At 33.3% G+C, this 22,244-nt stretch overlaps 1 long non-coding RNA gene across 2 annotated transcripts in view; it reads right to left on the reverse strand.

The window, feature by feature from the left end:
• Window positions 1-22,244, reverse strand: part of LOC141545400 (uncharacterized) — a 223,335-nt gene that overhangs the window by 128,482 nt on the left and 72,609 nt on the right. The window contains exons 3-4 of one of the 2 annotated variants that reach the window (XR_012483006.1): window positions 17,848-17,963; window positions 13,511-13,593 (exon numbers count right to left, since the gene is read on the reverse strand). This is a non-coding gene — a long non-coding RNA (uncharacterized LOC141545400). The remainder of the gene's footprint in view (window positions 1-13,510; window positions 13,594-17,847; window positions 17,964-22,244) is intronic. The other variant, XR_012483007.1, reaches the window with a different exon arrangement.

Here is a 22,244-nt window from a genome sequence, read left to right on the forward strand (position 1 = left end):
TATATTACCCTTTATTAAAATTTTATAACCGCAGAAATGTATGGAAAAGGAAAGAAAAGAAAATGCCTAATTTCAGGAGGAAGGAATGACTTTTGGGCCATTAATAATCATTTTGATGGCTATGGCTTATGGGAGAATACTGGAAGAATACATGCAGTAAACCAGGTTGACATCTATACTGTAAGAGTGAATACCCTCATCCATGAAGTAATAGACTCATTTTCTGGCCTCAAACACTTAATACTGCTTGGCTGTGTGACCCTGGGCAAGTCACTTAACCCCAATTGCCTCGGCAAAAGAAAAAACTAATAATAATAATAATAATAATAATAAATAATAGACTCATTTGAATATAAGTATGAACCTATACATAAGTATATACAAAGATAGATACATTCATATGCATAGTATCTCAGTGTATGAAATTTACTTAATCTCTCAATGTCTCAGGTGGTACTCTAAAAATATGAGTCACAAGCCTCCAGTAATGAAAGAAATTTCCATCTCAGTAGTCCCCTATGCCAATGAAATTACAGGACTGGAAGAATGTATAGGCACAGATCTTCCTGTCTTTAAGATCATTTTTGTATCTATGATACCATGCTGATTTCTAGCAGAGGGTTGATCTTGGAACCAGGAAGGTTTTAATTTAAGTCCTATCTCTTAGTTATGTGCCCTTAGGAAAGTACTTTAAGCTTGCAGCATCCACAGCAACTTTCTAAAATTGATGAATTGTGGAGCTGAATTAGTGGAAGAAGTTTTCAGATCAAGGCAAATTTAGATGTAGGTATGAATATCTCATTGTTCAAAAAGGTATTGTGTCAATATTTCCAGATAATCTACATCTGTAATAAATTAATGTTTTACTGAATCGATTACTCATTCAATGAGTCAATTAGGAAAATCAATAAACATTAATTAAGCAACCACAATGTATCAAACATTTTATTGAATTTGGGGATACAAAGAAAGACAAAAGACAATTCCCTTCTTTCAAAGAGTTTACAATCTAATGGGGAGAAGACAGCACACAAAAGAAAATAGAAAAAGATGAGAGAAAGAAGGTATCCAGGGCAGGGACATCATGGAGAAATCCAGAAGTCCAGGAGCAATCAGGTGGAAAATGACCTAGTCTCCCTCTCTAAACAGAGGTTCTTGAAGAAGTCTAGGCCTTTGACTTAGAGGGAGAAAGAAGTCCCAGGGGTAAAGGATACTGAAGAGATGTGAGTTCAAGTGATCTTTACAGGATGAAGAGGTTCCTGAAGTATAATGAAGAAATAGAAAAGTGAAGTTAGGTAGAAAATTAATCTCTCTTTAAATGAAGGTTCTGGAAAATTTAGAACTTGAAATTATATCCTTGCTTATATTGTTATTTATTTCAAACTTACACCATCTCAAACTTTGAAACTCCAATTCATCTCTACAAGAGATGCTATTCAGTTCAGTTCAGTTCAACAAATGCTTCTTATATGCCTAATTTCGATATATATATTTGTTAGAGTCTGGCAAAAAGAAAAGGCATACCTGACACCTAGTAAGCACTTAACCCTTTATAATCTATAGAGTGATTGATAGATAGCAATCATTAACGTTAGAAGCACAGAACTTCTGATCCTACTTCTGGTAACTTGTTATCTGGGTGAAAAATGAGCAAGTCCCTTTTCTAAGCAGTATTCTCTTCATGTTTAAAACTGTACATATAACATTTGCAGTGCCAATAGAATTGTTGTGGGGTTCAAATATCATAATGTATGAAAAGTGCTTTGTAAAATTTAAAACAGTTACAAAAGTCAAATATTATTATTATAAAAATAATAAGTAATAAATAGCTCAACAATATTGAGCTTAAAATACTGATGATCTGGTTTTGCTAACAAAATCTTTAATTATTCTGTAAATTAATCTTGAAGCTTTGGAAAAGGCATCAAGAAGGCAAGTAATTTGCCATGCTTCTAAACAATATGTCAAAAAGAGAATAGAATCCCCAACTCTCTTTAAACCCATCTATATTCCAAATGCAATTCCAAATTTCTGATGATGGCATCTCATCTTCAACTCATTTTCAAGAAATATCTATGTCTTTCACCTGATCTTTCAAATCAGTTGCTAAGTCTATTATAGTTCCACATCTCTTGCATTTGCCTTCCCTTCTTCCTATTCACATGGCTGATACCCATGTCCAGTCATTTGAGCATTCTTCCTTGGACTATTGCAACACCCTACTTTAAGTTTCTCTCTTCTCCCATCCATTATCTACCCAGCTGAGAACCAAGAATAAATGAATCTGTTCGTGGCATTCTAGCAATTTCCTGATATTTTTAGGATAAAATGCATTCTTTACTTGACAGTTAAAATGCTATACAATCTGATTTTTATTCTATATTTCCCCCTTCTACCTATTCCTTGCTATAACCAAACTGGTCTTCTTGCTGTTCCCACATATAACATTCCACACCTTTGCAGATTGTTTTTCCTATTTGTGTCAAGGGAATTACCATCCTCCCATTGATTTTATCTTCTTAATAGTCTCTCAAATGCTCCTTCTCTTCTCTGACTTTGTCACCACTCTAGTGCAGACTCTTATTGTTTTGCTCTTGGAATAGTGAAATGTTTTCTGGTTGCTCTTCTTACCTCAAATATCCTCCCACTTCAGTCTAGCTTCCATTCACCCATGAAACTGACCTTTCTAAAGTGCATGTCTGAACAATGTCAATCCCTTATCCAATTAATTCCAATTAAGGAGGGATATCTTTCAGTAACTCAAATGGGAGGATTTTAATCATCAGTTGTCCTGACTTATATCTTGCCTAGATGGCTCTGAAGGAGAGAGTGAGACTGATGACTTGATACAACTTTCACTACCTCACTTAAATCCAATTCACTTGCAAGTCAAAATATCATCTTACTAATGTCACTGGTCCTCTTTGAGAATTAAATACAAATAACAAACAACAACAGACTCCAATGACTCCCTATAGCTATAGAATGAAACATAAAATCCTCTCCAACATACCCTCCTCCTATCTTTTCCTTCTTCTTATACATTACTTCACCACCACCATCACCATACTCTGTGATATAATTCCTAGCATAGAAGTAAATTCTGAGCAGTCTGGTAACTCCTTCAGTTCAATTGCTAGTGAGCCAAAGAAGGTTCCAATTACTGGTGATTATATGCAATCCAGGACAATAGCATCTTTCTATTTCAATCAGCTGAGCAATGATCTAGCACATATCCACAACCTGAGGCTCCAAAGTTCTAAGTTTTCTCCTATGCAAGATGACTTCTGCCTCCCATCATCTTTCACTTCTTTCTTCCATCTGGAAAAACTATACTTCCCTTAGCCTTCTTGACAATAAGAGACTACATGTAAATTGTTTCTCTTCATCACCTCTCTCCATCCCTACATCAAGACTATCCTCCTTGAGGATAGGAACTTTTATCTTTCTATCCCCAATATCTAGCATAGCTCCTGATACTAAAAAAAATTGATAAGTACTTGTGGATTTATTTTTCATTCTAGCACCTACCTTTACCTAATATATCTTGATTCCTTCATTAGATAATTATAAAATATTTTAAAGATAAGTTGTGCTTATGGCTAAAAGGAATATAAAGAATATTTATGCTGTGGTATATGATTGTGACTACTATGCTATAAGAAGTAATGAGTTTGATGACCTTAAAAAAAGCATAGAAAAACTTACATGAAATAATTAAGGATTAAAGGAGCCAGAACCAAGAGAACACTATGTACAATAATAGTAATATTATTTTGAGAATGATTTTGAGTGGCAATTTTGACTATTATACTATGTTATTATACTATGTTATTATACAACAGATGAAGAAAGATCCTATCTGCACCCAGAGAAAGAACTAATAAATAGATGTATAGAATAATTATACATGTGTGTGTGCCCATTTACATCCAATGAGAGCCATCTCTAAAGAAGGGAAGGGAAGAAAAAAATGAATAGAAGAAAATTTACATAGTAACTTTTTTGAGTATATAAAAAGAAGAAAAAGTTGTAGACATTGAATTTGCAGTTTTATGTAAAATAATCTTTTCATTTTCTATGTTACAGACATGCATGTTTTGTTCCATAAATTCAAAAATAAATAAATTTAAATTTTAAAAATGTACATTTCTCCATTATTCCCAATGAAGAGACTAAATACAATTTTCATTCCGATTAGAGCTGCAGAGTAGTATAATGAATAAAGAGCTAGGTTCAAATCCCATATTCTGACACATTTTGCATATGTATCCCTGGCAAGTTATTTGTTTTTTCAATGCCTCCAAGCAACTCTCTAATACTAGAAGATAAAAAACAGGTATCAACATTCATCAATAGAGAAAAAAGTAGAAAACACATTGATTTACAACAAGCATTCTTCAATTTCCTCACCAGGAACTCTTTATGCCAATGAAATAAAAAATTTGGTCCAAATTATCACACTTTCAAACTTTTTATCTTTCAAAGGACTCTTTGAGTATACCTCTAACTCAATATAATTCAAAATATCCTTATATTTCCTTACTGAATTAGAGGCAGATAGATAGATAGATAGATAGATAGATAGATAGATAGATAGATAGATAGATTAATAGATAGATAGATAGATAGATAGATAGATAGATAGATAGATAGATAGATAGATAGATAGATTCTAAAAGGAAAGTCAAATTCTCCAGAATCAAAATAACAAAGAAAATGGAAGACATTAGTTTAAAACAGCATTGCCCAGTTTAAATATTTTGTGAATTAAAGCCTTAGTCATAGCAGAGAAATTATTTAACCTTACAGTAAAATTTGTAACATAATGAACAATACACAAATTATTTGTTCTTTACATGTAGACTTCCTTATATGCAGAAGCTGGCACTCTATTCAATAATAAAGAAAAACTGACCAAGCCTTATCTATGTCTTAGTTTCCAGTAAATGTTTGTTGAGTTGAATGCCCTACTTCTAATAACAGTAGTTGTAAGAACCTAACAAGTAGTTTATATTTTATTACTATTTGCAAAGTGCTTTTTCATGAAAGTTTTAGGAGGCTGTGTGCAAAAAGTATTGTTCCTGTTCTATAGAAGAAGGAAACTGAAGGTGAGAAGTGGCTGAATGAAGTTATAGGAACTGGAACAGTTCTTTAAACATGATTCCAAATAAACTACTTATATCCATTAACTCAGTAATACCATTATTAGATCTATTTTCAAAAAATGATTAGGTGAAAAGGAAAATAACCTTTATATTCTAAAGCATTTATAACACCTCTCTTTGTGGTGGCAAAAAAAAGCGTAAAGTGTGAGGACATTTATCATTTGGGGAATGGCTGAATAAGTTTTGATATATGGTTGTGATGGAATATTACTGTGATATAAGAAATGATAAGTTCAATGATCTTAGAAAAAACAGATAGACTTCCATGAAATAATGAAGAGCTAAATGAGCAGAATCAAGAGAACATAATATATAGTAACAGCAATATTATTTTAAGAACAACTTGACAAAGATGGAAAGAAGATAGCTGAGTTGTCAGGTCTTCCCAAAACCCTCCAAATACTTTTAAATAGTGACTCTAAACAAATTTTAGAGTGGCAAAGTCCCTAAGAAGATGAAGTGAAACAATTTTCCAGTCCAAGACAACATAGAAGGTCATCAGGAAAGATGTCACACTAAGGAAAGAATGTAACACAAACTGTACCAGCACAACCCCCTGGCCCCAGAAAACCAGGAGCAGGAATTGGAAGCTACTGAATCAACAGCAGCAGTGTCAGTAGCTGGTTCTAGAGCCTCTCAGCCCACAGAAAATAAGGGGATTGTACAACTGGTCAGAAGGATATTACAGGAGTCTCTTTGCTAGCACTGACACAGGACTCTATTGCTTTGCCCACAGATTCAGGGCAAGGAGGAGCATTAGCACACCAGAGCTTGCAACAGCAATAGAACAGAGACCCTCTTCACAATTCCAGGGCAGAAAAGAGTGTTTGTGGTCACTCCAGACCAGAGCACAGGTCAGGAGAGTAGCAAGCATCTCTCCTTAGATCGTAACACCTTGGAAGAACAACCCTTATAGTTCCCTAGAAGTACCTCTGAAAAGAGCCACCCAAAAGCTCTGAAGCTTAGGGCAGTACACTGTCTACCCTGGAAGCAGATCCCTACTTTAACAAAGAATTGAAAATCAAGTAATAAGGTGGAGAAATGAGCACACAGCAGAAAAAGATTCTGTTCATTTAAAAGTTACTTCTATAGTGACAAGGAAGATCAAAACACATAGTCAACAAAAAAAATAATAATAATAACAAGGTTATAGTTCCTACATACAAAGCCTACAAGAAAAATGTGAATTGGTCTCAGGACATAGAAAAGCTCAAAAGAAATGAAAATCAAATAAGAGATTGAGGGAAATTTAAGAAAAGAAATAATAGTGATGCAAGAAAATCATGAAATGCATAAATTATCTTTGGAAGAGAGGAGGGGAAAGAGAGAGGAAAGAGTTTGGAACTCAAAATTTTGCAAAAGTAAATGCTAAAAATTTTCTTGGCCTATAACTGAAGAAAATTTCAATACCTTTTTTAAAATTTTAACAACAATAATAACAAAGAAAATCATGAAAAATGAGACAGCAGCTTTGTAAAGGAGGCACACATACAAAAATACCACTACCAAGACTATAACCCAAAAGAAATAAAAAACATAAAGGAAAAATACATATATGTAGAAAAATATTTATAGTAGCCCTTTTTTGGGAGCAAAGAATTAGAAATCGAGGGGATGCCTACTAGTTGAGGAATGACTAAACAAGTTGTGGTATGTGATTATAATGAAATGCTATTGTCTTATAAGAAATGATAAACAGAATACTCTCAGAAAAACCTGGAAAAACTTCCATGACCTAATGCAGTGAAATATACTATGTACAAAGTAACAGCAATATTATAATGATAGCTGTGAATGACTTAGCTATTCTCAGCAATACAAGATTCAAAATAATTTGTAAGGCCATAAGATGAAAAATACTATCAATTCCCAGAAAAAGAACTATTGGTGTCTTTATACAGAATGAAGCATACTTTTTTAAAATTTTCTTTATTTTTCTTAGTGTTTTTGGTCTATATTTTCTTTCACAATGTGATTCATTTCCATACATAGCCTGTATGGAATTTCTTGCCTTCTCAATGAGTGAAAGTGAGGAGGAAAAAAAGGAGAGAATTTGGAACTTAAAGTTTTAAAAAATGAATGTTAATAATTGTTTTTAAATACCAGATGAAAAATGAAATACTAGATAAATTTAATTTTAAAACAGAATAACTTGGGGCAAAGTCACTGTGACTATTATAAATATCCAAATTATCCATAAAAAACATATGAAGAGGGGCAGCTAAGTGGCACGGTGGATAGAGTACCAGCCCTGAAGTTAGGAGGACCTGAATTCAAATCTGATCTCAGACATTTAACACTTCCTAACTGTGTGACCCTGGGCAAGTCACTTAACCCCAATTGCCTCAGCAAAAAAAAAAAAAAAAAAAGGACATGAAGAAAGATGCTATCTGCATTCAAAGAACTGATAAATAGATGTACAGAGTGATTTTACATCTATAGTATATGTGTGTGTGTATATATATATCTATATATGTGCATATATATACAAACATATTTGTTTCTAGGACACTGTATATCTAGGATGGGGAGGAGAGAAAGGAAAAAGAAATTTACATGATAACGTTATTAAATAATTAAAAGGAATAGGAAATTGTACATAATAGATTTGCACTTTTGCAGCTTTATGTACGATCATCTTTTTATTATGCTATTATAGGAATATTCGTTTTTTCCAATATTAAAAATAAAACAAAATTTTGGAAAAAATAAAAATAGGAATTGCAACAGCCAAAGGTCAAAAATGTATCTTAGATAGTAGTATTGATTTGTATCCAACATGAATGGCTGATGTTCAAAAGGAATTTGTATACTTTATAGTCAATGGAGTTTTAGTTTCCATTTTTAGAGGAGGAAAGGCTAACAAGCAGCAATTTTGAAGAATTCAGTCTGTGCGTGTCTATATCTTCCTCAATTGGCTTCAGTCATGGGGACAGAAGGTGACCAACAAGGCACTGAATACTCTGCCCCTTGAAACATAATTGATCTTTGAGTAAGCATCAATTTCTCTTGACTTGAAAATGAAGACAAGAATTTCCATCCATGACCATTTCAAAAACATGGTAAAGATGAATAGCATGATACCAATAATCAAGGCCCCTCATTTGTTTGCTTTCAGAATGAATCGTTCTCTTAAAGTAGAACACACCAACTATCCACTTTCTTAAAGTCACTATTTAGATGCATGGAATTTCAAAGGAGAAATCATCATGACAGAAAATAAAGTTTGACTTTAGATTGCTTGATAAAAAGCCACCAGTACTTTGGACCATCAGATATGCCAGACTCAGCCTGGGGACCGTAAACTACAGCCTGTCAAGTGCTTTCAGGGATTTATATTGTGACTGAAAAAAGAAAGGGAGTGTTTCTGCTTTGGTCGTGAAACATAAAAATTTTATCAAGTGCAATGAACAGAAGACTCAAGTGTTTCAGTTATAATTTTTTTCAAGGGAATAAAACAAAAGTGTCTTTTTTTCTTTCCACAGTCTTTTATGACATGAAGCTGGAAAACATGTCAAGAAAACACCAGCTAAATAATATAAATAATAGAAGATATTTAAATCTCACATACAACCTTATCCTTTTCTGTCCTAAAGTCTTTGAAAGTACATGATGGAGCATATATTGAAGAAAAGAAAAAATATTTCAGGAGGGCAATCTATAGACTTTCTAGCTTTACAGACCTACTTGAGATATGACTTTTGTCTCCATTTTTAACACTCAAAGAAGATTGGTGGTAGAAACTAAAAATTATTTTGAAGAGAGATTATGCCAGTTAAGAGCAGCTGGATGGAGGAGTGGGTAGAGTGTTTGGCTTGGAGTCAGGAAGACTTATCTTCCTGAGTTCAAATGTAACCTCAGACACTTAGTTGTGTATTTCTGAACAAGTTACTTCATCCTATTTGCCTTACTTTCCTCATCTGTAAAATAAACTGGCAAACCACTCCTGTATCTTTGCCAAAAATACCTCACATGGAGTCATGAAAAGTTGAACAAAATTGAAAATGACTAAACAACAACATGCCAATTGTTGTTGTGAATGCCTTTATCCCCACTACTGAGAGACTAAGATTGGTGGTTCACTTGAGCTTCAGAGTTATATGCTGCAATAGGGCTATAGACACTCCAAACACCAGGCTGCCTAAGGAGAAGTGAACCAAAATAGAACATGATAGAGGTTCCATGCTGCTCTGTAATGAGATGAGCCTATGAGTGGCCACTTAACGCCCACACTTCCAAAATAAGGGGGGAGGACTAAATATTTATATAGTACTAAATGCTTTACAAACATTATGTCACTTAATCCTCATAAAAACTCTGCAGTTTATTCAAGTCAAAATTATTCCCTTTTTATAATTGAGGAAACTGAAATAAACAAGTAACTTGTATATTACTAATAAGTGTCTGAAGCTGGATTTGAACTTGACTTTCTGAGTTCAAGTCTAACATTTTATGCACTATACTACCTAGCTGCCTCAAAACAGAGACAAAAAAATGGGAAAGACAAAGATGACAAAGGGGAGAGAGAAAGAAAGAAAGAGGGAGAGAAAAAAGGGGAGAAAGAGGAAAGGAGGGAAAGAAAGGGAGAGAGGGGAGGGAAATATTATCAAATAAGGAAAGCAGCATGCTGGACCCAGAGTTAGGAAGATCTGGTTTCAAATCTCACCTCTTAAACTCTACCCAAAATTAAATCTAAGTCATTCTCTCCCCCTATTCTTACCGATTTAAAGCAATGCTTAGCACCTATTTAATAATTTATTAAATTGTTTGTTAATGTTTAATAAATGCTTGTATCCCTTCTTCCTATTGTTATAAATTTCCTATCAGTCAAAGTTTGAGGAATCAAACTTGTTCTGCTTCCTTCCAGAGAATACAATGAATCCTACTTCAAGGAAGAGTTTACTGACAATTGGAGTTATCTCAAAATAGAATGAGTTATAGTAGAAGGCAGTGAGTTTCCTCTCATTAGTGGTATTCAAGCAATGGCTGGGTGACCAATTTTTAGATCTATTATAAAAGGGATTCTTTTCAAGTATAGATTAGTCTAGACAGGTACTGAAGTCCATTCCATGTCTTAAATTCTGTGGTGCTATGGTTCTGATATATGCTAATAGAGGGAATTGAGGAAATCCCATACATTGTACAAATAGATGCTTAAACTACATTAACATGCTTAAAAATTAATCTCTAAGCAAAATGCTTAATGATATCTCTCTTGCCAATCAGTATCAAAACAATATCAGAAACGTCTAATGGAAGCATAAAACCAATGGTATAGGAGGTCATGGTTTCAGAATTCTGATATGCTTAAACAGATTAATGAGCCAGCAGTTGTAAAAGGGATAGTAGATAAAGATCTAGTCTGCAAGTCAGGAAGACCTGGGGTTCCAGTCCTAATTCTGACACTTGTTGGCTGGCTGAGCCTGTACAAGGAACTTAGTCTCTACCTGCCTCAGTTTCTTCATCTGTAAAACTTGGAATAATGACTACCTACCTTTCAGGTGTGAAAATCAAATGAGATAATAATTACAAAGCATTTAGTACAGTGCCTAGCACATAGTAAATACTATATAAATGTTGATCATGAATAATAATTGCACCTTCTTCCCTGGGCGGTTACAAGGATCAGATGAGATGGTACTTGTAAAGTGATTTGCGAACCTTACAGGATGATATAAAAGCCATTATTATCATTTTGTATTACTCTCAAATATTTATTTTTGATTAGGAAGAGAATTTGTTCTTACTAGTGAGTTTAACTTCACAGTTTAACTTCTATGTGATTTAGAAGGAAAGCATATCAGCAACTAAATTAACACTTTGTGACTCCTGCCAGGAAAATCCTGCAAGAGCCCTTTGTTGTTCAGGTGTATGGACATGTCATTTACTCATCTCTTCCCTTTCTCTTCCATTTCTGTCAACCAGGCATTCAACTAAAGCCTTGTAGTTTCACAATAACCTTAAGTTATGAGGGGAGAGAATGAATATAGGAGATAGTATTATTTCAAGGAAAATGAAGGTTCAGTTGGTCCTTAGAAAAGGGACACATTTCAGAATCATAATTTAATAAGAAATTCAATCATGATAAGATCAATAGAAATGTTTTCATTTCTATAATATAATTCTGTATAGTAAATGCATAAATATTTAGGTATGAGGAAAAAGTTCACTTTGCATAGCAATTCACTATGTTCTAAATGTCATTTCACTTATTTTTGAAAAATCTTTTTAATATGTACACTTACTAATCCTTCAAATTTATCTACTCAGAAAACTACCAAACCAAGCTACTTTCATTTGAAGGTATTTGTGCATTGAGCATTTCTTCTCTTTTCAATTAGATATGCATGCCATTAGCCAAGAAACACACATATCTCCATGATTTAGGGATATGACAATTTGATTTTTTAAATTATCATTTTAAATTACACTAAAATGGTCTTTCCCCCTACATTTTAAATAGTGCCTTTTGATTTAATGATAATTTTTTTTAAAACTTAACATTGAAATCAGATTCCCTTACAAATTAATGTTTTCCTTTTTTCCTATACTATAGTTGTCTTGGATGGGGGAGGTGAAGGGGAACTGGAAATGTGAGGGGGTGAAGTTATTAGGATTTCAAATAGAATAATTATATAGAAGAGAAAATATCTGAATAATTATGGCAGACATTGACTAAGGAAGTCTCTATGTAATTTACTGTAAATATATCATTTCAAAATATGTATATTCATGATTTTCACTAGGTTGATGCTAAAACCAGAAAGAAACAAAGCATAAAATTTCTGCAACAGTATTCTTATCCCTACAAATGAAGTTTAGTCTTGAATAAGTCATGAGAGTTCCTAAATACTTGGAAATTGTTAACTATCCTACAACAAACACATCAAGATTGTCACTGAGCAATCTATACCACTGTCTATTAAAATATAATTTAATATGTACACACATAGTACAGACACATTTTCACAGAGATGCTTAGATAGAAATTTCCAAAAATACCTTGCTAAATGGTATTTAAATCACAAATTCTTTCAACTCAGTTGGGTGACAGAATATGAAAATGAACTCTGTAGGTCCAGTTGAGAATGTAAGGACATCATTATATTGATATCTTCATTAAATACATACACACACACACACACACACATACAAACAACACAGACCAAAAAATAAAATAAAAAAAGATGCTTTCAAAAATGTGTTTGCCAAACTTGATATTGCTTCTGTAGATCACGGAGCTTCAGAAGCATGACTTCTCTGAGGAAACACTAGATCTTGTAACCGAAATATCTTTCAATCTTTTTAGATAGCCAGTCCACAGGGAAAGGTTTAAGAAAGGATCAAAGCTTGTCCTTTCAGCTTGAATTATTCCATTACAGCTGAATGTGACATAATTACAAAAGATGTTGGATGTGGAATCTCAACAGGATTATCTGACACTCATCTTTGTTGAAAAAGTCTCCCCAGCTGTTGCTCTGATCGCACAAGTGTGCAGGGAGTGCAGACTACAAAAACTACTTGTGTAAGTGACCACTGCTTTGGGGACAGCTAAGCTTTACTTGGGCCACTTTGTGACTTGCCCCCAAATATCAATCATATGTAAAACAGAAAGCATTCTCCCAGCTAGAATTCCATTTTCTCCCCTAAAGTAGTTCAAAGGCAAAACCTGAACATTTCTTTTCCTGGCATATGTGGGCTACATGCAGACAGCCCCATTCTCCTACAGCTATTTTTACCGAAATTACCATATGCATTCACAAGGGTATGGGGCTGCATGTTTTTACCTGTTTATCCAATCTCACCCTAATTTAGCTATTTTTTTTATCTCTAGATGGAATGCCAGTTAATGGTTTTTCTGGTAAAATTCTGGTTATTAGGGCTTACACACAAAGACTATTTATGGCCTACAAAATGAAATAAGCTGAATAAATATTTAATTTCTTACACTGTTTAACAGGCTCTAACCATCAATACATCTCATTTAGAAAATTAAAAGGTGCGTTTTTTTCTTTTTTTTGGCAAGCAAGATTTTTTAAATGATCCTAGAGAAGTCTCAATGTAAAATATAACATCAAACATCAAATGAAGAATAATTACTAATTCCAGAGGATTTGGTAGCAGTGAAAAAAAATGCTTTTCTTTCCTTCTCTGTCATGGATTACATTTTCTTCATACATTATTAATGAAGTTAAACTACTAGTAACATGCCAAATGTGCTCCATAGGAGATTTGTGTCTAATCCAACACAAAACAGGCCCAGTCACATAATGATAGGGGAAAAAAAAAGAACAAATGTCAACAGTTTCACACTGGGACTAGATTAAGCAGACCATACTTACTGATTTCTTACACAGGGATTATCTCACTTTTAGTAGTATGAGAAGGAAGGCCACACTTCTCTTATATTAACACAGAACTGCACCTGAAAAAAAGAAGTGAGAGAGTTAGGAGACTCCCAGGCCCCATTCTCAGCCCCATCACCATAGAACCTTGATTTATTAAATACCTAGGTCTTAAGCCATTGTTTGGATAATGGGCTGCATAAAAATGTCTAATTGTGATATACAAGCTATTAATACCTCTGAGATCAAATATAATATTACTTCCATTTGAACTCTGATTAGATCATGCTTAAAATAACTGATGTTTACTGTTTACTCATCTCCTCACTAGGCTTTAAAAACATGGGGGCTTAGTAGTGGCTAGATTCCTCATAAGCAATATTAGTGTTGAAACAGTTTAAGGATTTTTTTTTGCTTTAATCTCTTATGGCTAAGGTTTGCAGTGCTTACGTAAGCAAATCTCTCATTGACTTCAATAGGAGGTTAGCAATTACATAAATACTGCAGGATCTGGCTCCCATTTGTCATTATTAGTCATGCTGGAATGGTATGTTTTCATAGGATTGTGAAACTTTAGTACTTTTGATTACAGCTGTCAGTATACTGTACATTATGATGTGCAATTAAATTAGATCATGTAAAAACAATGTGACTTATAGATTTGTGAAATATATGCATATATGTGATGTTTATTAAAGCACTTTGTAAGTCATCAAGAATTCAGTAAGTACCAGCTAATAATACCATGGTAATATATAGACTTAGAATTAGGGGTTGTGGGTTCAAATCCAGACTTTGCTACTTAACTAGTTATGTGACCCTGTAAAAGATATTTAATCTATTTGTGCCTTACGCAACTCTCTAGGATTTATCTACTGGGTCATGGATAAATTACCTCAACACTGGTAAAAGTATTTCCCACATGTATAATTAATTCCCCACACCAATGAAACATGGATCTTTTGTGTATCAAATAATATTATGGTGGTTTAGAAAAGCACAAAATAAGAAACTTATAAATGATTTTTTACTTTTAGTAATCTTATATCACATAAAATACCATAAAAATTTCATAATGAATTTTTTCCTGAATATAACTTTAGAAAATGTTAGTTAGTGCCTTGGAAAACTGGCCAAGGATTTTCACTTTAGGGCAATGATTTGTTTGTGTGCATTGGGGGAGACAAATAGATGCCCAGATTGTGTTTTTATTGGTATAAGCAACTGATCTTCATTATCAAGTTTTTGAGAGTCTGTAGCATTGAGAGGTTATGTGGTTTAGATTATACAACCATCATGGTCAGAAGCAGGACTTGAACAGAGGTCCCTATGCTGCTTGGGACAACTAGCTAACTCATATGCCATACAGAATTTAAATGTTTATTATCCTCCCACTTTATGGGTAACCTGCTTCTTGTTTTAAAATGTTTTTTCTTCTGAAAACTGGTTTAGTGGACAGATGTCTATTTCTGACTATGTAACTTACTTTGATCTTTGGCCTCCATTAAAATTTTGTTTCAAGACTTCATGATGCCTGCTAGTGACACTGGGTTCTTGGATATTTTGCCATTGAAGGATATGATCTACTAAATTGGACAGTTTTCAAATCCTAGACTTCATGCCTGTTGTTCAAGGACCAAATCTAACTAAGTTTAAAGAGACATCACCAGAAAGTGGATCACTAGCCAGTTATTTTTCCCCTACTGCAAAAATGCATAAAGATAGTTTAATAGATCAAGATATGGAAGCTTTGGGGTAGCTAGATGGTGCAGTGTATAGGGCACCAGTCCCTAATTCAAGAGGATCTGAGTTCAAAGCTGGCCTTAAACACTTAACACTTCCTAGCTGTGCGATCCTGGGCAAGTCACTTACATCCAATTGCTTAAAAAAAAAAAAAAGATGTGGAAGTATAGTAATAATCACAAATGAAAGGTTTCAGCCATCTTGCATTATCTTTCCCTCTTTTTTTCATCTTCCATTTTCCCTTACTAACTTACTTACTAACTAAAAGCATGAATAGATCTCCTCCATCGTTTAATGTCTTTTCTTTGACCCTATCATCAACTCAAACCATTATCCAATATATCTCCATTTAGTGACCAAACACATAGAAATAGCCAACTAAATTAATGGGAGGAAAGCAGTGGTCAAGAACATTCTCTCTCCTTTCCATTTGGCCATTTAGTCATAAAAGAGAATTGTTATATTAATTTGTTCTATTTTTGCTGTACTTGTCACAAGAAACTCTAGAACTAAGAGAAATCTGATGTGTGTGATAGCAATACAAAAAGAAGAAGAGTGTCACTAAACATTAAATACTACTCAGAAAAGAGCAGAAAGAAATTTGAAAGAAGATATAGATGATCAGGGCACTTTCATTATTAACATTAAATTTAATGCACATTTTAAAATGTGTTAGTGATAAAAGTTCAGTTTTATAAATAATCCTCAAAATGTGTGCAGTTGTTATGTTAAGCTCATAATAAAGTAATTATATTAAAAAAGAAATTAGGGAGTCAATATTAAACAACACAGCAAATAAAATAACTGATTAAGGCAAAGATTAAAATTAACTTAGAAAAATGGATAAAGATGAGAAAATAATATGGCTAATTACAATTCTGTCAGAAAAATATTTTTCCTCTATTCTTTCTCATTAATAAGATGATTATATTCTTCCATTATCCATGTTTATTATATAAACAATTTATATTCTAAATTTCTGATGCCTTTTATTGTCATATATCTGCTTAGCATTAGGTGGCCATAACAAAAAAAATTTCATTAAATGGTCAACTTGCTGGAAATAGTACTCTATCTACTTAGACTAAAAACAGATGTAGTCTTTTGCCAAGGTATATTTGAAGCCTTTCTCACATCATAAAGATTCCATAGTTTATATTCTGCATACATAGTATTTAAGAACCCTAAATTACAATGAGATTACTAGAGAAATTAGAACAGAAATTTGTGGAAAGTTCAAACTTATGCTCATATTTTTATACTATAGTATAAATACTATATGAAATAAATATATACAAATATACCATATATACATTATATACTTATATATCTAATAAAAATATACATAAAAAGAGGTATGTTTAGTGTAAAGTTTCTTAAACTGTGAGACACAACTCTACATGGAGTTGTGTAACTGAATGTGTAGATTGAAAAATTATTGCAAAATAAAAATTATTAGTAAATTTGTATACCTATTTTATATATGTATATAATCAGGATTATATAAATTATTTCTAGGACTAAAAGGAGTAGTAAATGGAAAAAGTTTAAGAAGCTCTGGTTAACATAGGGATGGAAATAGACCCACACATATATATTTACACACATATGATATAAATATCAAATATAATATGGTAACTTTACTGTCATATGGATATGTCTAGTAGATACACATTCATACATATAAATATGCATTAATATACCTAATGTAGATATATATATGTGTGTGTGTGTATGATCTATATTTTGTATAATATACTGATTTGCCTTGCATGTATATATATGTATATATAATATTCTATCGTAGTATATATACTATATTTTATAATATATTAATACAATGCTATACATACTATGTTCTAGTTTAGAATGTTATGTTGTGTTATACTTTCTCTATAAAGTGCTTTGCAAACCTTAAAACAACATTTGAATTAATTACTTTCAGTAGTATCAAGAGAGAGATAGGGTTTCAAACTGTGATTTTACTGATGGGGGAACTCCCAGCCAAAGAAACACCTTCTACCAATGCCAGTTGGCTGCTAATAACCTACTAAGGTTATTAGAGAGCTGCCTAGAGCACATTAAGTTCAAATTGAAAAGGGAGTCACTGGTCCATTAATAAGAATACAATGAAAGAAGCTTAAAACAGAATGGGACCCCAAAATATTTATGGAAAACAATGGTTGGTCTAAATACCTTGAATTGGAGATTGGATAAGGAAAGGAGACAGGGAAAATATTCATTATTTGGAGTTATTTCACAGAAAAAGGCAGATTTTCAGGCACTATTAGAACCTATATATAGTATTGCCCTTTGAATTCAAAGATGACATTGCACCCATGTTATTTCCTGTGTGGTTGTGGAAAGACGTGCTCAGCAGTCTTCTACAAACATGAACCAGGTTCTTTAATAGACAGACTGCTGCCACTGCTTTTTGGGTCTGTCCCTGCAGTACCCTTAATATTCTCAGTTGGTGGTCTTTCAGCTCAAGCCAAACTAGTCATAGGAGTACAACAATGGTAATATTATACAGTTATTGAGATCAAGTGAAATCAGCCCTTTGTTTTTGTCCCTGAGTGGAGTTTTCTTACCTTCTACATTTATAATTGTTCTTTGGATCATGGCATTTGAACTTGCTTCGGAATCCTGCTTACTCATTCTCAGTTCATGATCAGTCTAAATCTAAACAGCATAGTTTCAATGAAATCTATAAAGTAATTACAATGAGAAAAATTTTATTTTCTGTTGTTCAAATAAATCAATAATGCTATGACTAAAGATCCTCCTAGGTTCATGAACAGCTCCTTCTTCCACAAATTACATGTTGGGGAAAAAAACTATCAAATTAGACACATTGTGTTATTCAGTTGTATCCAATTCTTTGTGACCCTATGGAACTTTGGGTGCTCCTTTCTGTCCACAGGTTTTTCTTAGCAAAAATACTGAAATAGTTTGCCATTTCCTTCCATAAGGCAAACAGAGAATAAGTAACTTATTCAAAGTCACATAGCTAGTAAGTGTTTGAGGCCAAATTTGAATTCAAGTTGTCTTTACTCCAGACCCAAAACTTTTTCCACCTAGCTGCTTCTAAATTAGACTTTTATATGTAAGTTATATATGTATATATAACATATGTAATTCATAGCTCAAGTTCTCACCATCACTCCTAGATCTAATCCTGAGGACTGTTCCAAAAAAACAATATCCTCTTTTACTCATTATGTTTTAGAGTTTAATCTGGGAAAATGTTCCAAATATGTTTGCCTTATGTCTAGATTATCCCCAAAACGTGAGGAAAAGTGATTTACATCTTTTTGGAAGCTTTTAATAAAAAAAAAAGGACTAACTTTTATTTCATCTCATAGGAAATGAAGTCTCAAATGACTCAGAGAAGCCCCTGAACAGATGCACAAATTGATAAAGCACCCACAACAGGTTCAGTGCCCCCTCCAAAAAAGGCCTAGCTTTAACCTCAAAGAAAGCCTTTTAAGAGCTTTTGGTTCACTTGGAAAAGAAGCACACTTTGGGTAGCTGTTAAATGGCAACACTCCTTTGGATCTATAACTCCATGTAATGACAGGAGATAACTGGCACAGATTAAGCTCTTAATCGAAATCTCTCGCTGCACCATCCCCTAATTCCCCAAATATGATGAGCCTTTAGCTCTTTAGCTATAAGGCCATATTGGACTCGTCATTTTTAAAGCCATTATATTACCCCACACCATCTGGTCAATTTTCTTTCTTCAAGAATTATACTATTACATATATACATAAATATATAAATATAAATTTATAGATTTAAATATAGATTTATATACATTTGAGAATCTTCTCTTTTCAAAAAAGACCATTTCCTGAACTCTAGAAATTAGAAATTCTTAATGAAGGATTACCCATAAGAGAATCCCAAAGACTAAACTATGCAATAATTACCAATGAGCTACCTTCTCAGACCATGTTGATGAGCATAAATTTATAAATATTAAAGTTACCATTAGCATTTTAAGTTTTGCAAAACATTTTGTGCATATTATACTATTTGATTCTCACAACAACCCTGAGAGGTAGGTGTTATTATTATCCCCACTTAACAGATGAGAAAATGAAGGCTAAGAAAGTCTAACTGACTTGCCCAACAAGTACTGATGTCAAAATTTGAACTCAGAGCTTTCTGACTCCAAGTCCAGCACTCTAGCCACTGCCCCTGCTTCTACTTTGTGTTTCTGCAGGAACTCTATCAACATCTCAACTATTTCCATCGTTTTAAGCTGAGAAACTCCACTGTCAGTATCTCAAAACTAGTATTTAAAATTAGAAAACTGTGGATAAACATAGTTCTTAGCTTTAAGCTGAAAGTGATCTTACATTCCATCAAATCCAATTTTTTTCCCTTTACCTATGAGGAAACTGAAGCACAGGAAGCTTAAGTATCTTAGCCATGGTCACACAACTGGCATCTGATGTGAGACAAGTTCAGTATTCCAGGCTGCCTCTCCCCATCTGATCTTGCGTGAGGCTAGCAATTACCAGTTACTGCCAAAGGAAATTGTGTGAATGTGAAAGCTTCCAGTGATTGCATTCCCCCTTCTACCATAATCTGAAGACTATCACAACAGAGATTCCAGCATTCTCCCTGGTTATATTCTACCTTTGCTATCCCCCATATTCCCATTAACCTGTTTCTCATAACATGTTTTGATGCTTTCCTTGAATAAGTTAAAATTCATTCTAATAAAGGCTTGTTGCTTCAGACTGACTTGTCTGAATCTTTCTGAGAAAACTTTTCTAGGTTCCCAAATTACTCCAATAAAATGGAATCAACTTAATTTGTAGTAACAAAGAGCTAAAAACAAAGTATATACTTAACTATAGTGCAATGGTTAAACAAATTGTGTAATATGTATATAAGTGAATATTACTAAACTATAAGGAATAAGAAATGTTCAAAATTCAGGAAAAAATGAGGGAAATTTAATAAAAAAATATTATCAAATGAAGAAAGTAGTACCGAAAGAACAATATAAACAAACATTTTAAAAAGAAAATATAAAACTTATCAAATATAATAGCAATAGTTAAAAAGCATACTATTAGAGTTTAAATATATAACCCTCTTCTATCAGTCTATAAACTACGTTTTGGGGGAATTTCTTTGAAAGGATGATTGTTTGAAGACTTGACATCTCAGTGGTGCTGTAAAGAGAGTACTGGACTTGGAGACAGGAAAATTGAGTTCAAATTCTATCTCAGATGCTTGCTAGATCATGTAATCTTGGGCAAGTCATTTAACCTATGCTGACTTCAGTTTTGGGTAGAGAGGAAATAGATCACCAAGCCTGAAATCAGGAAGACTCATTTTTGTGTAGTCAAAGCTGGCCTCAGACTCTTACTATGTGGCCCGGGGCAACCTATCCTGTTTGCTTCAGTTTCCTCATTTATAAAATGAGCTAGAGAAGAAAATGACAAACCACTCCATTATCTCTGCCCCAAAAAAAAAAAAAAAATCCAAATGGGATCCCTGAAATGACTGAACAAATACAAAATGGGGGACAACAAAAGTCCCTGCCTCACAAGTTGTCCTGAGGATAGAAAGATTTAACATGCAAAGCTCTTGGAAAATGTTAAAATATTATTTATTATTGTTGTCTGTTATCAAAGCAAAAGAGACACAAAATAGGTCCATTTCTACAGAAAAAAGGGCAAGATATGTTCCTTGTTATGTGTCATATGAGTTGTATTTTCCAAATAGATTCTCATGACTAACAAAATTAACTTTCTTTATATTAAAAACTATTTTAGCTACAGTAGGAAATATATTTTTATCCCAGAATAAAAGGAACTCTCAGAGTAGTTTTAAAACTAAAAATAACACTGAGTTTAGATATGCTTAATAAAATCATCATTTTGAGTAAATGTACTAAATCAGTACATTTTTCTTAATAAAGAAAGAAAAAAGCATTCAGTGAAAAAACCTTCTCAATTCATGGTATTTGTTTTAGTTTTGATCCCAAAGCTCTTATGCATGCAGACTTGTGTGTTCAGGGACTGTAGGATCAATTCCATAGGGCATCTGTATCTCACAACTATCTTAAATTATCTTCACAGCTTGGAATCTCAGGGAGTTAATCAGAGTTTTCATTTTATAAATGACAATTTATAATTAATGACTTCTGGGGAGGGGAAGCCTAATTTTCTGTATATGTACATGATTCATTTTCTTACTTTAAAAACCCCTCCAGATTAAGGAAGCTTATACACTCTTGAGAGTTAGTAATCATTCATTGAGCCATTTCAATTATAGGATGTATGACAAAAGATAAGAGCATTCATCCATGGTAAAGAAATCATAGGTATGAGTTAGAATGAAAAGGAACTTTGGAGATCATTTAGACCCATCCCTTCATTTTACAAATGAGAAAACTAAAATCTATAGAGCTATTTGCCCAAAGTCACACAGATAGCAAAAACCAGGATTCCATCCCAATTCCTCAGACTCTAAATGCAGAATATTTCTGTTCTCTGCCTCACATATCTCTGGTCCTATTTCAATAGTTTGAATATCATCTGCATAGATGACAAGAATTCCATAATCAAGGTGTACTAATAAATCAATGATGATAATGATAGTAGTGATGACAGTGATGGTGATGATAATTATATGAAGATGATGATGACAGCAGTGATAATGACAATATAGTGCCTTTTTCTCAGAGAGACTTAAAGTAGAGAATACTAAAAACTTCCCCTTCATTTTTCTTCTCCTAATCTCATCTTCCACATAAGAGACAAATATCCTCTCGTTTCCATTCATTCAGACCCCACTATTTAGCCCAATAAAGCTAGTCACGCCTGATAGAAAAATGGTGAACATGATCAGTTTGAGAACCGGAGCAGCTAAGTGACATAGTGGACAGAGTACCAGCCCTGGAGTCAGGAATATTCATCTCCCCGAGTTCAAATCTAAGCACAGAATCTTGCCAGCTTAT

The sequence above is a fragment of the Sminthopsis crassicaudata genome, chromosome 6 (assembly GCF_048593235.1).
Source record: "Sminthopsis crassicaudata isolate SCR6 chromosome 6, ASM4859323v1, whole genome shotgun sequence".
NCBI lineage: Eukaryota > Metazoa > Chordata > Mammalia > Dasyuromorphia > Dasyuridae > Sminthopsis > Sminthopsis crassicaudata.